The 22,779-nt window shown below is 39.2% G+C and overlaps 1 protein-coding gene across 4 annotated transcripts in view; it reads left to right on the plus strand.

The window, feature by feature from the left end:
• Window positions 1–3,568: 3,568 nt before the first annotated feature.
• Window positions 3,569–22,779, plus strand: part of RAF1 (Raf-1 proto-oncogene, serine/threonine kinase) — a 48,051-nt gene continuing 28,840 nt past the window's right edge. For 2 of the 4 annotated variants that reach the window (XM_067303840.1, XM_067303842.1), the window contains exons 1-2: window positions 3,570–3,709; window positions 14,068–14,123. The gene's annotated coding sequence lies outside the window, so the exon portion shown is untranslated. Of the gene's footprint in view, window positions 3,710–14,067; window positions 14,124–22,117; window positions 22,331–22,779 lie in introns of all 4 variants that reach the window. The other 2 variants (XM_067303841.1, XM_067303843.1) reach the window with 2 other exon arrangements.

The following is a 22,779-nucleotide window of genomic DNA, read 5'->3' on the forward strand; positions in this document are numbered from 1 at the left end:
ACTGACTTCCACTGAGTTCCCTGAGTGCAGGAATTGCCCAAATAGATCCATTTTCAGAATCCAGCCTTTTTGGGGAAGTGGCTACACATTTAATCTATGACTGATGATAGACTGATGCTTTTTATGGAAGATGTCTTTTGTGTTGTTCCTATGGCAGGTCAGTTATTATTTTAATAAGAAAAAGAAAAAAACTCCCAAGATTTAGCTTCAGTATTTGGCTGAAAATAGAGTGGAGAAAAGGTACGCACTGTAGCCAACCCAATAGCAACCACATCTAGTTGGATATGGATAAAATGAAAGTTAAGAGTTTGTTCAGGATAAAACAACAAAAATAATGTGAACAGACTATGCTACAGTTTCCATTCCAGCAAAACAAGTTTGCTGCTTTAACTGCCTCATATATGAGAGTCTTATTGTTGTAAAGATAAACACATATGCAATTTAAATTCTACAATGCAAGGAAAACAAACAAACAAACTATAGATTACATTCCCACCCCTCTTCTTTGATCACTTCAGTGATATGGGGGGGATAAAAAAAGTCTTTGAGCTAAACTATAAAATATAAATAGTTTACCCATAGTCATAAGAATAAGATATTCCTTGTTTGTAATGGTACTCTTAGATTGCTACTGCTTGATTTGTTCAAGGCTGCTTTCTTCATTGCCTCTGTACTTTGGACTTCTTTTGTGTCTAACAGCTTAAATTTCTAAGTAATGTTCTCTCACTCAAAAGCATTCTCACAGTGAAATGAATAATTTATAGCATGAACCAAAGTAACATGCAGAAGTACAGTGCTTTGAATGTAGCACAGATTAAAAACCCTGGATAAACTGGCAAAGTTTGTCTGTAGCAATTCTTGGCTTGAAGAGTAAACCAGATCTGATATCCAAAATTCCATAAGAAAGTGCACACATAGATATCTCCCCCCATACCAGCATTATTTGTTTTAGTTCTTGCTACTCATTCTTCTGAAGCTTATATGTATTTTATATAATAAAGATCCAATTAAGTGCATACGATGTTACTTGAAACATTTTATACTATTTGAGACTCTTGAAGTAATCCCAGTTAAGTAGATTGGGAAAGCATGAATATTGCGCATGGCAAACTGAACCACAATGAATAAATAATAATAGTTTTAACTCTTACAGGATTCTTTTCAGCAGTCAGTATCAAAACACTTGTCAAAGATCACCAATCAGTATCATCTACTCCAATTTTATCAATAACTTTGCCAGTGCGACACAGCCATTTGACACAAGGGAGTTCCCAAGGCTACAACCACTAGACAAGTCTGCCTAATTTTTCAATATGACATAACAGTTGCTGTCATTAGCCCATGCTAAACCCTAGTTGTACTGGCTCTCATTCTAATCACTCGTCAAAATGCTTTGTACAGAAGTAAAAAACACTTCAGAGAGCGAAGATGTAAGATCTGATTATATGCTTGGACAACTGAAAGTATTATACCAGGACATTCACATATGTTAAATGTATTGTAAATCCAACCCCAAACACAAACATAGCACAAATTAACCCCATGAAGAATGCTAATAAGTTCCAGTTTATTTTGGAAGTTTTGTTCAATTTTTGTTTTCCTTCTACTTTTGTGCTGTGCTATTTGAGTTTCTTTTGCTTAGTCTCCCTGTTTTTTTCTTGTAATGATTATGTATTTTTGCAAGTACTATGTTGTTTAGCAATTAAAAATTTGCATTGCTTCCTCCGTATTTATATTTGTTCCATGACTATAATTCTTCTATTTTTTTGAAAATTTAATTTTATGAATGGCCTTCTGTCAAAACCACTTTCTCTTTTCTTGCAGGATCCCTCTTTTCTCCCCTTTAAAACTTTGTCTCATGCCGTGTTCTTATTCATATTTTACATTACTGTGCTTAAAGTGCTTTTGTATATATTGCCAAAATCTATACTGCTGTTCCCAATATCATATGGACAAGCTTAGTCTTAAGCCATGTGAACTCATTGTACACACTACTTTGTGTTTAGCTTTTATTTTTCTCCTGGGTCAACTCTTGTAGTCAGATACATGGATATGACTCCTGCTAGTCATGTAAATTGTGTATCTGCATCAGAGGACTCATTTGGTTTAAATGTGATGCTTGAGAGAAAAGCTACTCTATGAGAATTTGAAGAGTGTGATTCACATTTGTAAATCTTGTCCTCTGTAGATACCATCTTGGTCTTGCATTTTTTGGTAGGCCTGAGCCCATGGCAATGGGGAGAAGAAAAATAAGAGAATAAGCACTTTTTAAAATATAAAAGTTTAGATCTCTATGTGGTTAGCCTTATTCTGGTACAGAAGTGCTACAAAAGTTTAGTTAAATCTTTCTCTTAGCAATATCCTCTAAATTGAAGGCCTTGTTACACTCGAGTATGTGGATAACTTCTAGAGTACACTGGAATAACACACAAGTACTGAATCACGGTATTTTAGGGACATGAGGATTTCTGTTCCAGCCTTCTAGGGCTCTTGGTTACTAACCCAATTTCAATCTGCTATTACTTAGCAACCACACCTCTTCCTGCAAGACAGCAGTAGCTAGAGACTTTGTATGTTTACTCTTACTCGGTGCTGAGAGAGAAAAGCCCAACGGTACTGCTTTTTCCTTGCCCTTGCTACGCCTCTGTGAGGTTACTGTGACTTTAGCTGAACTCAAGACTTGGTTTGTATCAGAATAAGCCTTCCTCTGTAGAGAAATTCCGAATAAGGCTGGGAGAATTTTGCTGGAGGCTCCTTTTAGAGAAGCACTTATTTAATTACCAATTAATTTAACTTATACGATTGTAAATGCAAACGTGCGTGCTCTTTTAAGAAGCGCTGTAGGAGGACTGCTTTCCTTTGCAATGGCTGTCCTCAGACGCTGTGTTTGGGGACCACGAAGCTCTGACTGCCGCTTGCTCTGAAGCGCCCGTTTCCAAAGCGTGGCGCGGAAGGGCCCAGTTCCAGGTGCCCCGCAGGCCCCGCGGCGGCAGCTCGGGCTCTTCTCTGCCAGGCACCTTCCGCCCCGGCCCCGCCAGCACGGGCCGCCCGCTCCCCTGAGGAAGCGGCTCCGCTTCCCCAGCCGGAGCTGCGCACCTCGCTCGCTCGCGGCGGGCGGCCGCCCCGCCCCGCCGAGCCCCTCACCGAGTGCCGGGGCGCCTGGGGCAGCTGGTCACCTAATGAGCAAGCAGCGCCGTCCAGCCGGGGCCAGGCCCCGCCGGCGGGAAAGCGGCTGCACGGCGCGGCCGCTCCTCAGCGACGGCGCCGCTCCGCTCCCCGGCGCGGCCGCAAGGGAAGCGCCTCGGCGCGGCGGCAGGGTGCCTTCGCCGCCACCGGGCTCCGGAGAAGGGGCGGGGGAAGCAGAGGGGCGGAGGCAGCCGCCTCCCCCCGCCCCAGCCCGGCGGCTCGGCCAGGACAGGCGGCGGCGCCGCGCTCGCGGCTCCCAAATGGCGGCGCTCAAGGGGGGTGGCGGGTAGGGGCAGGGCCTATCGATAGCTCGGCGCTCCGCGCTCAGGCCGAAAGGAGGGGATGAGGAGGACGGGGGGGAAGGAGAGACAGGCGAAAGGGAAGGAGCCGAGCGCCGACGGATCGATGAGCCGAGGATAAATGTCTCGCTGAGTGTGAGGCCGCCATTTTAGATGAGGAACGAAACGAACGGCGCCGAGCGAGACCCGGGCCCGGAGGGAGCCGCCGGGAGGGAGTGACACAGGTAGGGGCAGGACCGGGCCGGTGAGCGGCAGGGGACGAGGGAGAAGGAGGGCTGCCTGCTCTGCCCTTTCTCCTCGGTTCGCCCTTTCTGGGGGGCTGCGCCTGGAGCGAGCCGGCGGCTCCCGGCGGTGGCTGAGCCCCGGGGACGCGGAACCGCCGCCGCCTCGGCCGCGCGGGCGGCCGCGCTCCCGCTGACAGGCGGCGGGGCGGGGGCGGGGGGGATCGGCGGGCTCCGTACCTGCGGGTCGCGGCTCGCCCGGGGCGCGCTACCTCTCCGGCGGGGCCGTCAGGGGGCTCCCGCTGCGGGGCGTCGAGCGGCGGCGCGGCCGGGCAGCGGGGAAGGGGCCCAGGCGGCCGGGGCGGGGGGAGGGGAGGCGAGGCGGCGGCGGCGCGGGAGACGCGAGCGGGGCGGGCGCCGCGGCGGCGGGTCAGGTGAAGGGGGAGGTGCCCCCCCCCCCCCCGCTGTCAGCGCCGCGGCCGCCCCTGGGGAGACGGCGGCGGGGGGGGCGCGTCCCGCCCGTCGCCGCCGGGCGCCCCCCGCCCCGGGCGCCCCCCGCCCCGCTCATCCCGGCGGCGGCGGCTCTGCTGCCCCGCTGGCAGCCGCGGCCTCCTGCGCTGCCGGCGGGGACTCGCTCGCCGTCCTCTCGCTTTGATCTGCTGTTTTCTGAATCGAAAACGGAAAATGTGTTTAAGTCGTATTAGCATAACTGAATGCGCTCTCTTTAGGCGTGCTCCACTTTGGGCTGCGTGCGTGATTATTATTATTTTTTTCCGATCTAGGTTCAGTTTAAATAACACGTTTTAAAACTGGAGTAAGTTCCTCTAGTTGACCGATTTCTCCTAAGCTGTTAGAACTTTGCCGTGTAGACATGGTGTAACCCCAGAGCCGGTGCTCTGGGATCATGCTGTTCCTGGACTCCGCTTATCTGCGGTCCAAATGTACACAAAAATAACCTGCTTTTACTAATAGCAGCTCTTGCCCATTGTTCATCTTGCCTAGATCAGACAAAATGATTTCTGTGATTTTTTTTTTTTTTTTTAACTGTTACCCTTCAAGTGACATCTGTAAGTACAGGGAGCTTACCTGGCACAATGAGACCTCAGAAACAGCCGTAAGGGAATTGCCACAGCAGGATGTGTAGTCCAGAGGCAGTTGGAGGTTGTCACAGGTATGCAGAAGAAGAAGCAAGTATAATGGAATAAACCTAAAATTCCACAAAAACTCGAGCTAACTTGAAATACCTGAAAATAGTTTTGTGCAAATTTTTATTTATTTATTTATTTATTTTTAATTTTAAAACTTCTGAAAAACCCACCTCCAGGTATTCCCTAATGGATCGTTGTATTGAGCAAAACCAGGATACTGTGTAAGTGAACGTGCTCATCCTTTAGGGCTTGTCAACAGTGTAGGTGCAGAAGAAAAGACTGAACTGATGAATTTGAGTGTGACTTTCAAATGGTTCAGTTAAATCTTTCTGTGGTCTCCCATTCAGAATGGAAGTGGCTTTAATTTAGTTTGTCTTGATGAGTATTTTCTGTAGGCAAACCCTAAGGCTACAATTTATCATAAAAATATGCGGATCTGTATTTATTTTCATGAGATGGATCAACATTTGACTGATCTGTTAAGCAATTTAATCTTGGATTGTTAAATCAGAAGAGGACTAGCTTACTTGAGTTGGAGTAGTGGTGCTTTCAAAAATCTGGAATTGTTTTTTGGGTGATTTGTTGCCGTACTTAATATCTTCGAGACTGGACAATCTATTGTGCAACACTGCTGACTAACCTGCTTTGGAAGAAAATCTGAAAGTAGCAGAGAAAATGTGCTATTTTTTCCAAAGAAGATATAAATGTTGTTTTTTTCAGTTGATGCTTTTGATGTGTACATACAATTTTCCCTTTTTATTTTTTTTAACAACAACAGAGTCTATTCAAATTAAATATGAAGTTTACTGCTGTCTCAAGGCCTAAACTTACTATAGCTTATTAAAATAACTCATATTTTATAAACCACAAACATGACCCACGGAAGTCATTGGTCAGCATTTCTTGGTATGCTAAATCAGCACTAGTTTCTTCTGGGACATATACTCCCCTCCTCCCCCTGGTTTATTTATTTGGCTCATTCACTGTTGAGAAACCAGGAGTTGAGGAAAAAACAAGTTTTCCTTGTTTTCAGTCTTTGAAAACAGATTAAGTGTGTGATGATGAGAGTTGTTGGTTCTAAAATTTTGCAGGAGATGGGAACCAGAAGCTCTTGGTTGAAATTACTATGTATAAATAAGTCTTTAATCAGTTAGTTTCAAATGCAAGAGTTGTGCTGATAAACTCACGTTTGTATTATGTATACAAATGTTTAAATTATTTTTATTTTCCTAATAAAGTTATGTGAGCAAATGAAGCTTAGTTTTATACGGATTTGTATTTGGATCTCTGATCATCTCTACTGCAAACATATCATCTTTCCCTTCCATGATACCTTCAGTCATTCCCTTTGCCACAGCTTTGTAATACCGCTAGTACCCCTGGCTCCTGTCTTCAATTTTGCCTTACTTAAACACCTTCCAGCTCTTTTCTGCTCCTCTTCTCCATCTCTTAACATGTTTCTTGCCTACCTTTTTAGCCTGCCAGCCAGGCAAGAGGGAGTTTGCTCAGGTTGGTTTAGTCACGTGGTGATCGGCTGTTGCAGCTGGCACACCGAAAGTTTGTGCTGTGCCCGCTGATGAAGAGGCGAGGAGACAGTTCCTCCACACTCTGGCTTCTTCCTATTTCCATAGCCTGTGGGAATTTCATATCCTTGATGCCTCTACCTAGCTGTTTAGTTGAAATAAGCTAATACGCCCAAGAGTTATTGGAGGAGAGGAAGGAGGACATCTGGATAGCACAATCATTTAAGGCTAGTTTGCTTAGGAAACAAAGCTAATATATTTTGTGCAGTTTAGTTTCAATAACTTCCATGAAGATGCAGCTTGCAGCTGAAAGGAATGATTGTGTTGTAAGAAATATGTTCATGGACCATCTTCTAACTAATAAAAATACAGAAATCTAAAGACTGTGCAACTGCGTGAGGAGAAATATAAGAGAGCATTCTATTTCTTGTAAAAATACCACATTGCATAAGTCAAAATTATCTTTATTTGGAGAAAGTAACAAAAATAGATAGTCAAAGCAAGATTAAAATGTGTGATTTAACTAAAATTTCAAGCATGATAATTTAAGCATGATTTAAGTCAGTGTTTTAGGTAAGTTTAATTTGTAAGTGAGCAGACATGTTTACAGCTTCATTGCAACAATTTGATACAATAATTGTTTATCCAAAAGCCTTATGTATTTTCTGTTATGAAATATATTTGCTATTTCTTCTAAATTAGAAAATCATTATGTACTGAATATGGATGTGGAAACCTTCTGTCAGCTGGGGAAGTTAGTTGGAAGAAGAGTTGATATAATAGTAGGAAATCAGGTAAAAATGCTACCTTTATGACAAATTAACAAGGTATTTTAGCAATGAACAAGCATTGGCTCTTTAATTTTGAGACATAATATAATGCTTTGAATGGTTTTCTGTATTGGTAATATAGTTATGTATTTAGTGATGTTCCTGTTCTGAACTTTCTGAAAAGAAAGTGTTTTGGACAAAGTTCTATGAACAGTTAATTTTCAATGGTCTGTTGGCTCTTACTGCATACACTACTGCATACGTTTTTGTAAATAACAGTTGTGCTTTGAAAAGCAGCTGGCACACATTTACTCCTCTAGTGACTTGAATATTGTGTTTGTACTATAAATGTCATCTGTTTCACACAAAGTTGATTTTACTGCAGCAGTGCTCACTGACCTTTTACAGTTTAATATAATATGGTCATCTTGTGTACTGAAATGCTGCAATGCATACAGTAGATGAGAATAAACAAAACACTGTTCTTAAGTAATTTGTAAATGTGTAAAGCATGTTCGTGGCAGACTTTAGAGGTCAGAATTATAACAGATATTAAACAATGTTTACATAAGTGGGTATTCTTTTTTCAGGGCTTTAGGTGACATAGTCAATGCAGTTGAATTTTATTTTTTCCAAAGTTTTTTTGCTTCCTTGTGGGGAATGACATAAGGTTAAGGTTATAACGTAGAAAAACTTTGGATTCTTATAGAACAATGCAATGGCAAATCCAGGTCACTGGATTTGTTTGCAGTTGCAGGTGTGTCTGTATTCTGCCATTTCTCTTATGCATGTTCTAAATGAATCCTGCATACGTGCATAAATGAAGCAGAGCTAAATCACAGCTGATCAGCTTTAACTTCAGGCAAAAGAGTTTTTGAATTGCTTTTCAAGTAAAGTGTGAATGTGGTGAGTGTGTAAGTGATCTTGGCTTTTTTTCTTTCACATATCTGAAAACCCTGAAAACGGGACCCGTAGCTCCAGGTCTTCTGACATCGACCCTTTGTTGTTGTTGTTCTCCTTGGTTGCATTGCTCTGCAGAATCGTTTCACTTGCTGCGTTGTGGTGCTCTGCAGATGCTGGCTTGCATTCTGCAGTGCTGCCTATTTTCTCTTACTACTGTGTTATATTGCTTCATTTCAGATTTCAGCTTACACTGCATAGTTGCTATTGGTTTGACCCTAAAATATTTCATTTCTGACAAACAGCTGACAAAAGGTGTTAATTAATATTGCATTCCAATTGAAATACGTAGTATTGGTTAAGAGCAGTTGGGACATCTTGTATATTTTTAGTTCACAAACTAGAGGGAGGTTGCTTCACTGACTTGCAGCTGGGTGTGGCATGGGGTTAACCATGTTAATTAAAGCTGGCTCAGAGGTTTAGACTTTAAAAAATGGCTCTAAGCCCCCATTATATTCTTTTGTTACATAAATTTTTTTCACTAGAGAACAAGCTACAGTTCTGAAAATGGGTGTTGTACGAACACCTAGCTGGAGAGACGGGCAAGAGTGAGATACAAGGTAGCATGCTCTACTAGAACAAATTTGCCTTTGTACGTTTTTAGGGCTAACAATTTAAGTCTATACTGAGAAACTTCAATATATGACTAAGCTGCCTTTTTGTTTTTCTGTATTTTTTCTTTTATTTTGCTAATTATTTGCTTATAGTGAATGTCTCTGTCACCTCTATCAATAATTTGATATTCTTTTTGCATAGTCCACTTTCTTGTTTTATTTTCAACCATTTAAAAATGTGCATATTATGTTTGCTCGAAGTCTGGTCACACCTTCAACAATCTCTAGAAAGGTCTTTTCAGTCTATCAGAGAACCACAAAAGGCACTACTGTCTCTCCACTTCTCTCTTCCTACCCCTGCCGTGATGAAGCGTGTTTCCTTTCATCGCCCCCTGCCACCTTCCTTGCAAATACTGTGACTGCTTGAGGGACAAATGGATGATTGGCCTTTTTGCTTTCTTCCAAAATGTTCTCTGTTTAGAAGAAACCCAGTGTGATACTTTGCCCATGAATTTCTTGGTGAAACTGAAGGGAAGCATGGTGAAAAAGGTGAAGATATGCATACTGCTTTTTAGTTGCATGGAATTGTTACAGAAATTTCCTATGGAGGAACACAGAGGAATAGTCCTGCAGAGTAACAGAACATTGTAGAAATGTAGGGAAGACCATTAGACTGAAAGCTTCAATGGTGGCAGTGTTGCTGGGAAGAAAAAATACTAGTTAATACTCCTTTTTTATTTTTAAAATTTCTAATGTATTGCTACAAATATGCTATTTATTTTATTTCCTATGAAAATCATTTGGGGATAATGTATCTTTATAACTTTCATGTAAAAGAAAAAATCAGCAAGGCAGATTTTAATTTCACTAGATGTTGAGAGGAAAGAGGCTGTTACATCTAAACTACCTTCCAGTTGAAAGGGTGTATTTTGATACACAGTAGCAATTTAATTTGGAGGTGTCTTTTTTTTTTTTTTTTTTTTTTTACACCTTTCACTGAAAGTTGATCACATTTGTGACAGGCTGTAATTTCAAATTCTATAAAATCTGCCTTAAAATTCCAGAGATTTAGCATTTACCTAGCAATTGTCAATTCCAAGATTATCGTCAGCTAAGCGTTTTCCCTTTTTTAATAATCTCTGGTAGAATTTGAATTCCTTCAGGTCTAATCTACTCCAGAAGACCATTAAGATATCTGCTTTTTTTTTTTAATCACTTCTTTATTTGTGCACTTTTCTTGTTGTAATTTTACAGATCTTTGTAGAACCTGTATTGTAAAACATGCATACAGATTAAGCATGTCAAATGTGTCTGAACTCTTTCTACTTCTGAACTTACTTCAGACCTATGTATATATTTTTATACAAACTTACAATGCTGGGCCATTGTGCGCAAATAAGAAACAAATAATTTTCATTGTGGCAGAACTTTCAAACTTTAGCAGTTTTAAATACATTGATGTTCATTCCATTTTTCTCAGAATGAGGAAAAAATGTAATAACTTTGTGCAAGCTAAGTGATATTATACCTTTTTATATGTTTCTTTGCCTACCTGTGCCCCCCACCCCAATAACTTTTGAAAGCTATTTCCAGTCGATACCAATATGTAGGCATGAACAGGCAGAAACCTGTTTGTGGTGGTGTAGATAAGGAGGATACTGGTTTCCCTTGAACCTAATTAGAAAGCTGAGCAATTTCAATCATCTGTAAGTCAAGCTACTGTCTATAAAGAGCATGAATTTCTTTTAGCAAAACAGTATTTCTGCTTGATCACTGATCTTAAGAGTTTTAAAAGTTCATATTGTGATTGATGTTATCTTTATGTGGAAGCATGGAAAAAGAAATCTCACATTCAGATGTGATGGAATGGCTGTTCCAGGGTGGGTGGAATAGAGAGGAGGGTGCACATGCAGAATTTGGCCAAAAACAGGTTCATAGGAGGATGGCACGTGTGCAGCTGTGGGGAGAATTTAGTAGCCAAGCTAGCGTCCAGAGTGTGTTGCAGCCAAAAGAAACAAGAAAGTGTACAACCCTCTAAATTTATGCTGACATTTAACAAAAAATAAACCCTATTCTGAATTACATCATTCATATGTGTTAAATGATGTAGAAGTGAGTATAAAGCTTACACAGGCAATAATAGCATGCTGAAACAAAGTGTTCATGTCAGCGTGATACAGTGGATTGATTTCAGCTGAAAGTGAGTTCCAGAGCTTACTCTTACTTTTCTCAAACCTTTTAAGTTGCCTGTGTAACTTGCTCATTGGCAATCAAGAGGTTATAAAAAGAGAGCCAGCTGATGTTGCAATCTAAGCAGTGGCCATATAGTGGAAAGACTCTACTTTGGCATGTTCACTAGTGCTATTTTTACCTATTCCCGTAACATCTACCCTTCTGATGTTAAATTACAAGACAGTACCTGGAATTATTTTGTTCTACGGAAATGCTGTATGCTTTGAAGAAAACTTTCAATAAAACTGTCAAACAGATTGAGACTAAAAATATCTTATACCTGAAAATATATTTTCTTCTGTCACCGTAAATAAAGTTGTTATTGTAGGTGTAAGATTCTTCTCACTTTTGTTTGCATGTTTTTTGTCTGGCAGAGTTTTTTCAATTTTGGTTTCCTTCCTGCATTGAGTGTTTTTTCTGTCAAGTTCTCTTGTGAAGACTTAGCAGGGAGAATACTTTGAGGAGTTTAAATAGGCAGTGTGATTTTAAAGACAGCAGATTAACAGTGTAGCCCAGGAATAAGTGTAGTATTGTTTTTTTGTTGTTTGTTCCTTTTTAACTTCTAAAAAAACCCCTAATTGGTGTTAATTTAATTTTAAGATGATCATTCCTTCACACACTGGAAAATGAATTTTGTGTTGTTTCTGGGAATATATTCAGCACTGCCAGTGATAGTGCCATAGCAACCAAACTAACTGTAGTGCAAACGGGAGGCTGCAGCAAGAATGCCTAATGCTATGGTACAGTTGTAGAAGTATCACATATGCAGATGTATGATCATATGAATCATAGTCCTGAAATGTCTAACTCCTATGATTACCTAATCTTAAATACAACGTTGTCTAAGTGTATTTACCTTCTGAACTAGATGCTGATAGTTCTAGTAACTTGGCAACACTGAAAGACAAACCTATGACTTTGCTTGTTTCGAACTGTTGTTCAGGCTATTTGTGGAGTTAGGTGTATGTTTGTAGCAGAATTCTTAGTTTTTTCAAAAGCAATGACTTGACACTGAAATATGGTCAGTGATGGACTTGCATGTAAGTCAATAGTTCATTGCTGCCCTTACAGAACACCTGCTTCCCTTGTGCCTTCTCTTGCACTGTGGAGCATCTCGGGTGGAAATCCTGCAAGTAGGCACACTTCCTCCACTATGAGTGGTTTTCTTCTCCCTTAGCTTTGCCATTGTCTTAGTTAAACAATTCTACTTCTCAGATTTAGTGGAATCTCACATCTGCAATAACAGCTGCTATTTTTGTCAGCTCACTTGCTTCTTAAACCCTCCTTGTTGCCAATTCTATTAGTAAATTTTCTTACTGATTTTTCTTTTCCATGTATATCCATCAAGAAAACTGACAAAACACATGGTTTTTACTCCTTTACGGCTATTCTGTAGGTACAGGCAGAAGTACCGCACCAGCTTCCTCTGTAACTCATCACACTTGTTTTATGATACCCTTTCTCCTCTCAATTTTTGTGTATGTTTCTTCGGCTGATCTTACAACACAAATGTTGTAGCTTTTCAGTCTAGAAACTCCCCCCTACCCCATCAGTTTTTTCTCTCTCCTCTTTTTCATCTGCAGTCATCTGCCATACTGACTGGATTGATTTTATCCAGGTTTGTCCCAGACTCTTTTCAGTTTGGCTTTCATCATTTTTTTTTCCTGCAGGAACTGGTCTTTCCAAATCTGACCTCTTACCTAAATTTGAGGATCATAACTGTATTCTCATTCTTATCAGTTTGCTAATTGTCAACCTCACTATTTAAAAAAACAAAAATCAAGTTTATGTTGGCTGTTGCTCTGATGTCTTCCTCTGGTTCTCTACTTAGGGTGTTTTTGAGCTTCCCTGTTTTTCTCTGCTTCTGGCCCCCATGTGCTCTCTGGTCACAGTACTTTCTACACTTTTTTTCTAGGTAATCTGTAAACAAATCCAGCTGTTGATTCTGTGTAAGTTATTTTCTAAATACTTTTAATATAAATATTTAGAAATATATAAATATTATATAAATATAAAAATATATAAATATTTCAAAGTATTTTGTATAAATAACTTCTAATTATCCTGAATATGTCTTTATCACTGACTAGTCCTCATGTGTTAGAACTAAAGATTTCAGCTTTTTCTTCGGTGTGCAAAAGACAGCATTCCTTCCTTTCTCCCTAGTCTCCCTGCTTATGTTTTTCTGTGATGGAAACTATATTCACAATATTTTGTATGCTACATTTGTTGTAGAGAATGTACAGTCCAGGCTGCAGGTAGGTGTTAGTTTTAAAATGACCAAGTGGCTCAAGGTAAAGATCCAAAAGCATTCTTCTGGTTTCTTGTTTGTTTTGGGGTAAAATCATTGCAGCTTTATTTTTCTGTCTGTCATACGGAGGAGAGAGGACACTTCTAACCAAAAGTGAGCTAGCATTATAAGGTCTCTTGAAATACTTTTTTTCTGTGCTTTTTCTTGTACTGCATCTTTGCCTTCTCTAATCTTTTCTGCATGGGGTTATTTTAGGAACTGCTAATCAAGATGGGAACTGTGGGGTAAGAAAGCATTTTTGCCATTTGCTTTCTAGTGAATATTTTTGTATATTTGACTCATTAACTGATCTGAGCTTCATTTTTTTAAATGAAGACATCTTCAGATTCCCGAGGAATTATTCCTGTTATAGATAAAGCTTATATATAAGATATAGGTGGCCTTCAGAGGTGTAACGTTGTTGTTGGTGGTGGTGGTATCATCTAGGGTTTGTCACAGAATTTGTGAGTCAAAAAGGTGTTTGGCATGTGCCTAACCTTGAGTATGCAACTGATGTCTGAGAACAAAGCATTCAACCTGTGCTTAATTTCAACTGTATTGGAATTTTAGCTGTAAAAGATTCTTATGTTGTTTCTTGAATAAGAATGAGATTGTTGAGTTGGGATAGCATTTGTTTGTCTTGGTTGTCATACAGTATGGTCTTATAAAGTGTATCTTGTTACGCTGATATTTTGCTTAAAATGATGAAAGGCCAAAAGGCTTTGAAAACTCCAAAGAGTAGAAGGAAGATAAATTAACCCTGACATTGACATAATACATGACGTAATTTGTTGATTATTAATTTGGTGTGTTGTGCATGTATGTAAATTCTATGTCTACTAAAACCGTAAATATGTTCTGTTTTTTTGTCTTGCATTCCGCAGATGATGTACTTCATCCTTTTGTCATAGGACTTCAGTGACTCAAAGGAAAATTAAAGGTATAGGTAACTTCTTTTAACTTTCCTCATTCCCTTCCCCTCTACCCTGCCCCATCCTTTCATCCAAGGTCCTTGGGCCTTCCCTGGGGGAAGGGAAGTTTATCACAATTAAATGCAATGCTTCTGTTCCTTGACTACTAATGAAATCTGCTTTTTGTTTTTTGAAAAATTTCACAAAACTGATATGATGCCTACAGTTGTTTCAGTGTTTGCTTTATCAGAAGTGTGTATTTACTTGAATTCTTTCTTTAGTCTGTCTCCCTGGATATTTACTTTGTGGAGGGAAAGCCCTTCCTCAATTAAGATGTTTAGATCTTGGTATTTGCCTGTCTTCTCCAAATAGTATTTGCCTTTCCACACAGCTACAGATTTGTTGTGAATAATCCAGACCTAATATAAATCTTAGCTGCAGCATTATCTTACGAGTGGTTGTTGATTTTTCTGAAGTTATACCTCTGAAACAAAAAATATGCTGCAAGGGCTTGCTCTTCTAAAGAGAATTTGAAATAAATTCCTGCAAACTCATTTATAGGGTTAGTGCTTTGTTTAAAAAAATAAATAAATCAAAAAAACACCCAAACCAGAACTATAATTGGTGGAAATATTTAATAAGATACTGTAAGAGATAGTTTGTTTGCTAGGACAAAGAAAGTTAAACTGGAAAAGGATTTCTCTTTGCAGGCTGTCAAGGCAATAAATGCTTGACATACAATAAGTAATTTTGCTTTTGTACAGTCTGTAACTTCTAATTAAATACAATTTATATTTGCTATTTTATGCAGGCTTCTCTGTAAATACCTGTGCATGGGAAACAATGAAATAAAGTTAGAGCTGTCCATATAGTTCGAAACTAAAATACTCAAGTATTGCCTTGTTAGGTTTGGTTCATATTGCAGAAATGTATCTTGAGCTATTTCTAGGTGCATTAACTGGTTATAAAATATGGGGGGAAGGGGAAATCATTTATTCTATTTTGTATTATAAACTCACAGAAAAATATGTTCAAGGCCCTTTCCAGTCCTTTCTCAATTCTGTTAGTTCCCCTGCCTTGGATCTCTACATTGCTTGCATGGCCAAGATCTTAGAATTGCGGTATTGACCTCCCTGTGGCACTGTTGGGTCTGGGACAGTGCCCAAATTTAATAAACTAAATTTATTAGTTTAAAGCTGCTTTGAGTGACTACAGAGAGCACCAAACTCTGAGTTAGTTGGATCACTGCATCCTGCTGTAACTGTACAGATATAAGCTAGCATTGTTTGGTAGTTTATAAAAAAATTTTTTAGTAGCAATTGTAGTATGTTTAAACTGTACAGTTAGCTTGCATAACTGGCACCTTCCTGATAGTAACTTGATTAACCTATTCTCAGTATGTGTGATTTTTTTTCTTTTTTCTCCTCCCCCTCCTTCCTCCAGTAAAGCTGAGACTGGTTTAAAGCTTGGTTTGTGGTGGTGTCCTCAGTGTTATTTCATTTACTGTGTGCAACTGAGGGAGGACAGAGCCAGTATTTCTTTGTGCTGAGATTCTCAGTCACTTTTGTCCAATATTTGAGAACTTGAGTGGGAAGGGCATTTGGTGGATTGCTGACGCTTGAGTAACTTTTTCATCCTTGCTATAAAGTGGAGGAGTTCCAGGCAATTCTAAACACAGCTTGGGGCTTTCGTAAATACTTGAAACAATTCAAGCATGTGCAAGTTCAGAATGCAAATAGACTCATGTCTGAAAATGTATGTACAGTTCATAAAGACTTGTGGGGGAAAAAAATATTGTCCTAAGTCTGCGTAATGTAAATACAGGTGTAATCTCATAGCCCCACTCTTGCAGTGCAAGGCCCTTCTCTGAAAATCTATCAGTTTTTCTGAAACTTTCCCTGGAGGACTTGCTTGCGAAGAAGTTAGCATTATTGAGAAGAAGGAGGAAGCCTGACCATGACAGGTGTTCTATTATGGGATTTTGATACAATCAGATATAAGAAAAGAGTTTTCACTATGCTTTTTATTCCTAGTAATGCATTTGAATTTAGCAAATTTAAAAAAAAATTAGAAAGTCTTAAAAATCACTTCAGCTTTGAGTCTTTATGTTAGAACACCTTAAAATATTGAGAGAACACCTCTCAATTATTTATCAGATTTGATTATGAGATAAATATTACAGATTGTACTTTAAGTAACTGTTGCTGAATCAGTTTAGAAACCTATCTAACACTAGAGAACAAGCATTTAAAAAAAGTTGGAAGTTTCGCTCCATGCCATACAGTTTTTCTGGTACTTCATTAGGAAACCTCATACAAAATGTAAGGAGTGCAAAGATTTGTGTACCTGCCTAACTTGTCTTGTCCTTTCATAGCTGTTCTACTAGCAATTTTGTAAATTTTTTTTGTGAACCTGTATAAATTCAGCTGTAGTACTTCAGTAACAATTTGAAAAATTCTAATTGGGTGTTTGGAAACACTTGTTGCATTTTTCTTCTTACCTGGGTTTGGTTTTTTGCTTTGAGAAAAGTAAGGATTTGGATTCTTTTTCCCTTTTTTAGATACAAGAGGGGTTGTCAGTGCTCCTGTTTCTCTAATGGAGGAAGTAATTCAGATTTTACAGGGAAAAACTTACTGAGCTTCAAGTCTGAACTTAATAGAATTATTTCACGCATGTTAAACTTTGCTTTACGGTTACTTGGCTGATCTCAGAGCATCAATATAGGCAGTGTCCAGCCTGACACTGGAATTTTTCCTGTGGAGAGGAGAGAAGAAACAGATCTAAGCAACAGTTGGTTAGGAAAAGTAACCTGGAACCGCTCTAGCTGACAGGAGGAAAGGAGGCACAGAGCAGCCAAAGATGGAGATATTTTTGGTGACAAATACCTACTAATCAGAGCCCAAAATACAGTTTAGAAACAGAACCTTCTTAAGAACTGTGGATTCACATTCTTTTTGTAGAGCTTCAGTCTCACTGTTGCTGTACGCTATACAGTATGCTGCTGCTTGATTCTATAACTTTATAGGAAATGCATGTCTGATGCTTTCTTTTTTAAATCGCACTTTCAGAGGTGCAAAATAATGTTTAAAACCTTTCAGGGTTCAAAGTCACTTTTCTGTATTTCTCAGAAAATAACTTAGAACTATAGAACTATGAAATTGGAGTAGTATGCCTTGGTTTATGCTTACTTACAAAAGTTTTAATCTTAAAGTTAATTTTAGAAACATACAAAAAAGTATTAATCTTACAAAAGGTTAGTTACTGAAAGTTTGTCAGACTGGAAGTTGTATTCCTGCTGCCCTCCTTACCGTTAACACTGCTGGTAGAAAGCACAGAGACCAATTAATGGAAAAATAAATTGTGAATTAAACAGTCTCTCCTCCCCCCGCCCCCTAAGTAACTTAAAGTTATAGTAGCAACATAACGACTGAAATAGTGACTACAACAGAAATGGTTCAGAGAAATAAGACAAAAAGGTGAGAGAAGATACTTAGAAGATCAAAAGAAGAGAGGCAGAAAGTATGTATGCTATCCTTCCGAATTCCTTTCCAGCAGTCAGGAGTTAGCTTAAGCACATAGCAGCTTTCTGGCTAATAGTCAGTGTTGATATAGTCAGGACTGGACCCTTAGTCTGAGGAAATTGTAATTACCAATAATGAAAAATTACTGAAGGTATTATATGTATTTGTCTTTTTTCCCCCCAGTTTTTTTTTTTGTGTGTGTGTGTGGGGGGGGGGGAATTCGCATGGTTTCCTTTAAATGAAGGAAACTAGAACAAAAAAAATCCAACCTTGTAAGTGTATGAGAGATATGCTTGATTGTTAGACTAATGCTAGCTCTCGCCCTGCATTTGTGTTTACACGGATCATGGCTTGCTTTATTAGTATAGGAATGGGTCCATATTTATCTTCTACTGCTATGTAAAGCTGTATGTAAAGCTACTGTTAAAAAAACCCTGCCAAGTAGCACAATAGATATGTCTGGTGTGTTCCCCCCGGCCTCAGACAACTGCTCACCCATGCAATATTAAATCAGTCAGAAATTACTGTATGAGAGAGGAGCTGAGAAAGACCACAGTTGCATATATTAGTGATTTTTTTTTTCTTCAGAATTGAAAGCTCTTCTTACAGAAAACTTCAAAAGCTCACATCTAACAAAAGTGTTCATTTTGGCTGGATGGATTCTGTGTTTATTTTTGCGTTGTTTTGCCTTTGTTTGTATATCTGATTAAACATGAATGTGACTTTTCATCCAGGTGAAAATGACACATAGTGTGTGTATGTTGGGGGAGGGAACTGCATTTACCTCTACTTAATAGCTTTTGGTTAACTATTTTCAGAAATAATGGAAGGGGCAAGACACCTACATTTTACACTCTGAAAGGATTTTGTCTTGTATCCTATGAACTTCCAGACTACTTCATTACCAGTTTCTACACTCTTCAGGGTGATGGATTAAAATTTTTAACAGTTCAGCCTAAACATTTGCTTTTTCTTAGTCAGGGAAGAATATAAAGCAACTTAAAGTATCTTTTGGATTTGCTTCATCCTTGGTAGTACACTGAATTTTTATTTTGACTTTCTACTAATGGAATGCAGTTAGCTATTGATTTCTTTAACTTTCCTAATTACAGGGTATCGTTCCATTCTTTCTGTTCTCCCAACACAATTACCTTATGCAGCTAGATTCTTCAGCTAGGTCTTCAGTTTCTAAGAAGTTTAATTAAGATTAAGAAGAAATTGCAGAAAATTTGATTCAAGATACTATGCTATCAGTGCATGACACTTGGGGAAAGGCCAGAAGTACATGTTTCTTGACTTCTATGTTAATCTTATTTGACACTGTCTTTTACTATAATTATTTATTAAAAAGCAGGATGATGTTATAAATGTGAATTTCACAGTAATTAAACCACAGTTTCTTGTTCAGTGTTGGGTGTGTTTGGATCGAGAGTTAAGGTTTTCTAATGGTGTTGCTTGTGGAGTACGTTGGCAAAGCTTAGATAATAACAGATTTGCTGCTCTGTGTCTACTTTGATGAATAAAAAGAAATGAATTTCCTGAGTATATTACACCTTGGAGTCTCTATCATCAGGCAGATAGATTTTTCACCTCACCTGGCTTGGGATTATTTAGTGGATGATCTCGTCCAGGAATTTGTTAGGCACACACATTGCATGGCCATCTTGTGCATCCAGTTTTGATGCCTGTACAAATGACTAATTATCATAATCTGTAATCTGTGCACAAAGTACTAGTTACAAGTGTGATCTTAGATACACTATGCAGTGTACTTGCAGGAGGTGGAGGAATGACTAGCATGAGATACTTCTGCTCAATTTGAGTTGTTTAAAATGAAGGAAATTGATAACATTTTGCAAGCAGAACTGAACCTAGAAGGGGCCAGGTGTGCTCATACCTTTTCTTCCCCTCCCCCCCCCCATCATTTTCTCCTAAGATATTCTTTGAATGCTGCTGTTGCAATTTTTCAGTTGTAGACGGGCTATTTCTAGTAATTCTTATGGAAGTGAAGAGTTGTGTGAAGAAAAATTTAAAAACAAAAGCCATATGAAAACATTCAGCTGGCAATGAATTATTTGAACACTGTATAAACATTAATGTAATAATTTTGTTTCAGAAACATGTTTGTAATTCATTTAAAGGAAGAAAAACTACTTATTCTGGAATAGATGTAAACTAAGAACTTTATATTTATGAAGACATCATTGTAAAATCTCTCCTACTTTATTTTAAATGAAATTTCTTGTTAGAAAATATCAGACATCTTTTCACTGGACTGAATTGTTTTGGATTTTGGGAGAGTTGGAGAAAATGAATTTAGTTTCAGTAAAAATGGCTTTCATCAAATACTGGTTGGAGCAAAAGACCCAAAATGTAGAAACAAATCAATGCTAGGGCACAGGTTATGAGACACTGAAAGGTAAGCTATACTGCACATATGCCTTATGTGTTAAGGTGGCCAGAAATGCAGCTGTGTCCTGTGAAATAGTTTGTCTGTCGTCTTTTGCTGTTGTGTTTGCTCTGTGTTCAGTGTATGAAATAGAAACTGTCTATATAATATTATGTTGTGTAATTACGTTTTTTTTCTTCAATTCAAAGCTTGTCTAGTGGTTGCCAGGCGCTCTCATTCTCTTACCTGCTGTTTATGTATGCAATGAGCTGTTTGAATTCAAAGTGGATATTTGTGTGTGTGTGTATTTATATAATATGGTTCTCTTTCAAACTGTCTTTACACTAGAAGGCAGTGGAAAGGCGTAAGTTACTTACAGATTACTTCTTAACAGCACAGCTTTTATGACTGTCTCTATTCCACAATAATAATTGATGATAATTTAGAATAAGAGCAGTGACCATGTCCAAGAAGTGAACATGTCTAGTGGCTGCCGCACGTAATAACGAATTTGAAGCGTTCTTGGCTTGAGTGAAGAAGTATTTTGGGGGACCTGGACTGTCTTGTCATCCAGCATGAGGGTTGCCTCTGAATAGTTAGTCATCAGCAAGACAATCAATTTCTGCTCTTTCTTCCATATGACACCCCTTACCTACAGCATGCCCTTGTACCAATGGATACCAAGAGGGGGTTTAGCAGCCTTTCATTACAGATCCCCTGTCTTTCCCCAGGACACTGTGGACGTCCTGTAACCTTCCCTTTCTTCCCGCCCCTCCGCCTTCAGGCCCACTGCAGGTCTTTGTCCTCCCCAGGCCAGATCTGAGCCAGGCTCTCCTTTTGTCCGGTCAATGATTGCTCCTCCATGGAGCATGCAGGTAGAACCAAATAGCCTTCAGCTTAGGCAGGAAGAAGAGCTAAGGATGTTATCTTAAATAGCAGGGAATATTTTACCTGCTGAGGTAAGGAAGCAAATACTTTCATTTTCGTGAAAAAGAACTCTCAACATCTGTGAGAGAATCCAAGCTGCTGGGGACACAGTCATGAACTACCACCAAAAAGATGGCTGATGAATAACTGCAGCTGCTCACTCAATGAGTATCAGTCTGAAGGAGTGTTTAGAGTGCTGTTGAATATACTGTGTTTCCTTGAGCCAAAGCACTTACTGGAGGCAAAGATCCTAGGAAAGAAAAGGATGTGAATGTATAATCAAAGATATTTGTATCATACAGAGGGCTGATAGCAGTTGCTGTCTTTACCTTTTTGAGCTTGGGTTGTACACACAATTATAAAAACTGTTTCTATGACCTTCTCTGAGTAGGCGCTAATCTTCTGTAGTAGTAGGCCTTTCGTATTTGGAAGGGAGAGTAGGGAGGTTCCTTTTTATTGTATGAAACTTAGCCTTTGTCAAGATGCAAGTTGAATTTTTTGCCACTTCCTGTTTTTTCTTGAGTTCTTTAGGAAATGTTGGCAGCATGTCAAAATATTAAACATTGTTAGATTGTTGTCAGCTTACTTCAACAGTGGCAATAAGGAGCTTTTGATAATTGCCCTGTTATTCCTTATCTCACCTTACTCAGTAGAAGAATCCACTTGAGCTCTTGCCTTCTTGTTTCATCTCATACAGTACCTAGAAGGGTGAAATAGCCCCCCAAAGTTGGGAAGTTAAGAGGAGGAAAGAGAACAAGTTGACTGGATTTCATCTAACCTCCTTATCTAACAATTTATCTCCACTCTGTTTTATTGTTGCTATCTAATTAGTTAATCTTGTGGCTGTCAATATGCATAATAGGGTTTTTGCAACTGTGCATAACTTTTTTCAACTTTCTGATTCATAACAGTAGGAAGTTACATGTGAACTGCTAGATTATTGCACTTGTAGTTGCTTGTGCATGTTGAACTCCATCACATTCATCAAATTTTATCTCCTCTTCTTCCTTTTTCCACAACTTCCCTGTGTTCTCCCACTCCTTGTTCCCCTTTTATATCAGCTGTAAGACTAGTCTCATGTGCTGTAGGTTAATAAAATAAAAATTGAAGTATCTAGCTCCAATTAGATTTTGATTGGGTATTGTGTTCTAAATGTTGTTGACATTTTTAAAAAAATATTTTTCAGCCTTTGAACAATTGAACCTGCACAACTGGAGCTGATGCAGGAATGAGAATGAGTGGCAAGAGGGAAGGAGAGGATGTGTGTATTGTCATTGTATACATTGTTGGTGAAAGAAAGATTCCCGAATGGACCACGAATTGACGAGATCCCTCTGTAACAGAGAATATGGGAGCCCCTCGTGTGGAGTGGAGAATAGAGGCATGTAGTTCGCGATAGGTGTGTTGAGAAAAGTGCCCCTAGCATGTGCTTTGCATAATACAACAAGTTTCAAAGGGGAGCAGGCAGGCAAATGTGCAGAGGCCTTTGAAATACAAGGGAGCATAAGGCTCTTGCAGACTAGTAAGCAAGCCACAAATGTATAAAATGGTTGTGCTATAGATGCAGAAAAATGAGACCTTTTATTTTTCCAGATGAAGTGACACCCAAGTGTCTGTTTCCACACACAGAGCACAGAGGAAGAACTTTCTTGTACAGGTTGTAGAGTGACGCCTTTCACAATCACAAAGCTTTTGGACCGTTGTGCCAAGAGATTAAGCACAGAACTAGACAGGGCCATCTGATTTGGTTTGAGACCAGTTTGTTAGTAATTTATGATGCAGTTCTGGAACAGGTTAGACTGACTGAAGTTAGCTCTGCTTGCAGTCTTGCCCCTTCACAGCTGCACA

Source organism: Apteryx mantelli, chromosome 12, assembly GCF_036417845.1.
Source record: "Apteryx mantelli isolate bAptMan1 chromosome 12, bAptMan1.hap1, whole genome shotgun sequence".
Classification (NCBI taxonomy): Eukaryota; Metazoa; Chordata; class Aves; order Apterygiformes; family Apterygidae; genus Apteryx; species Apteryx mantelli.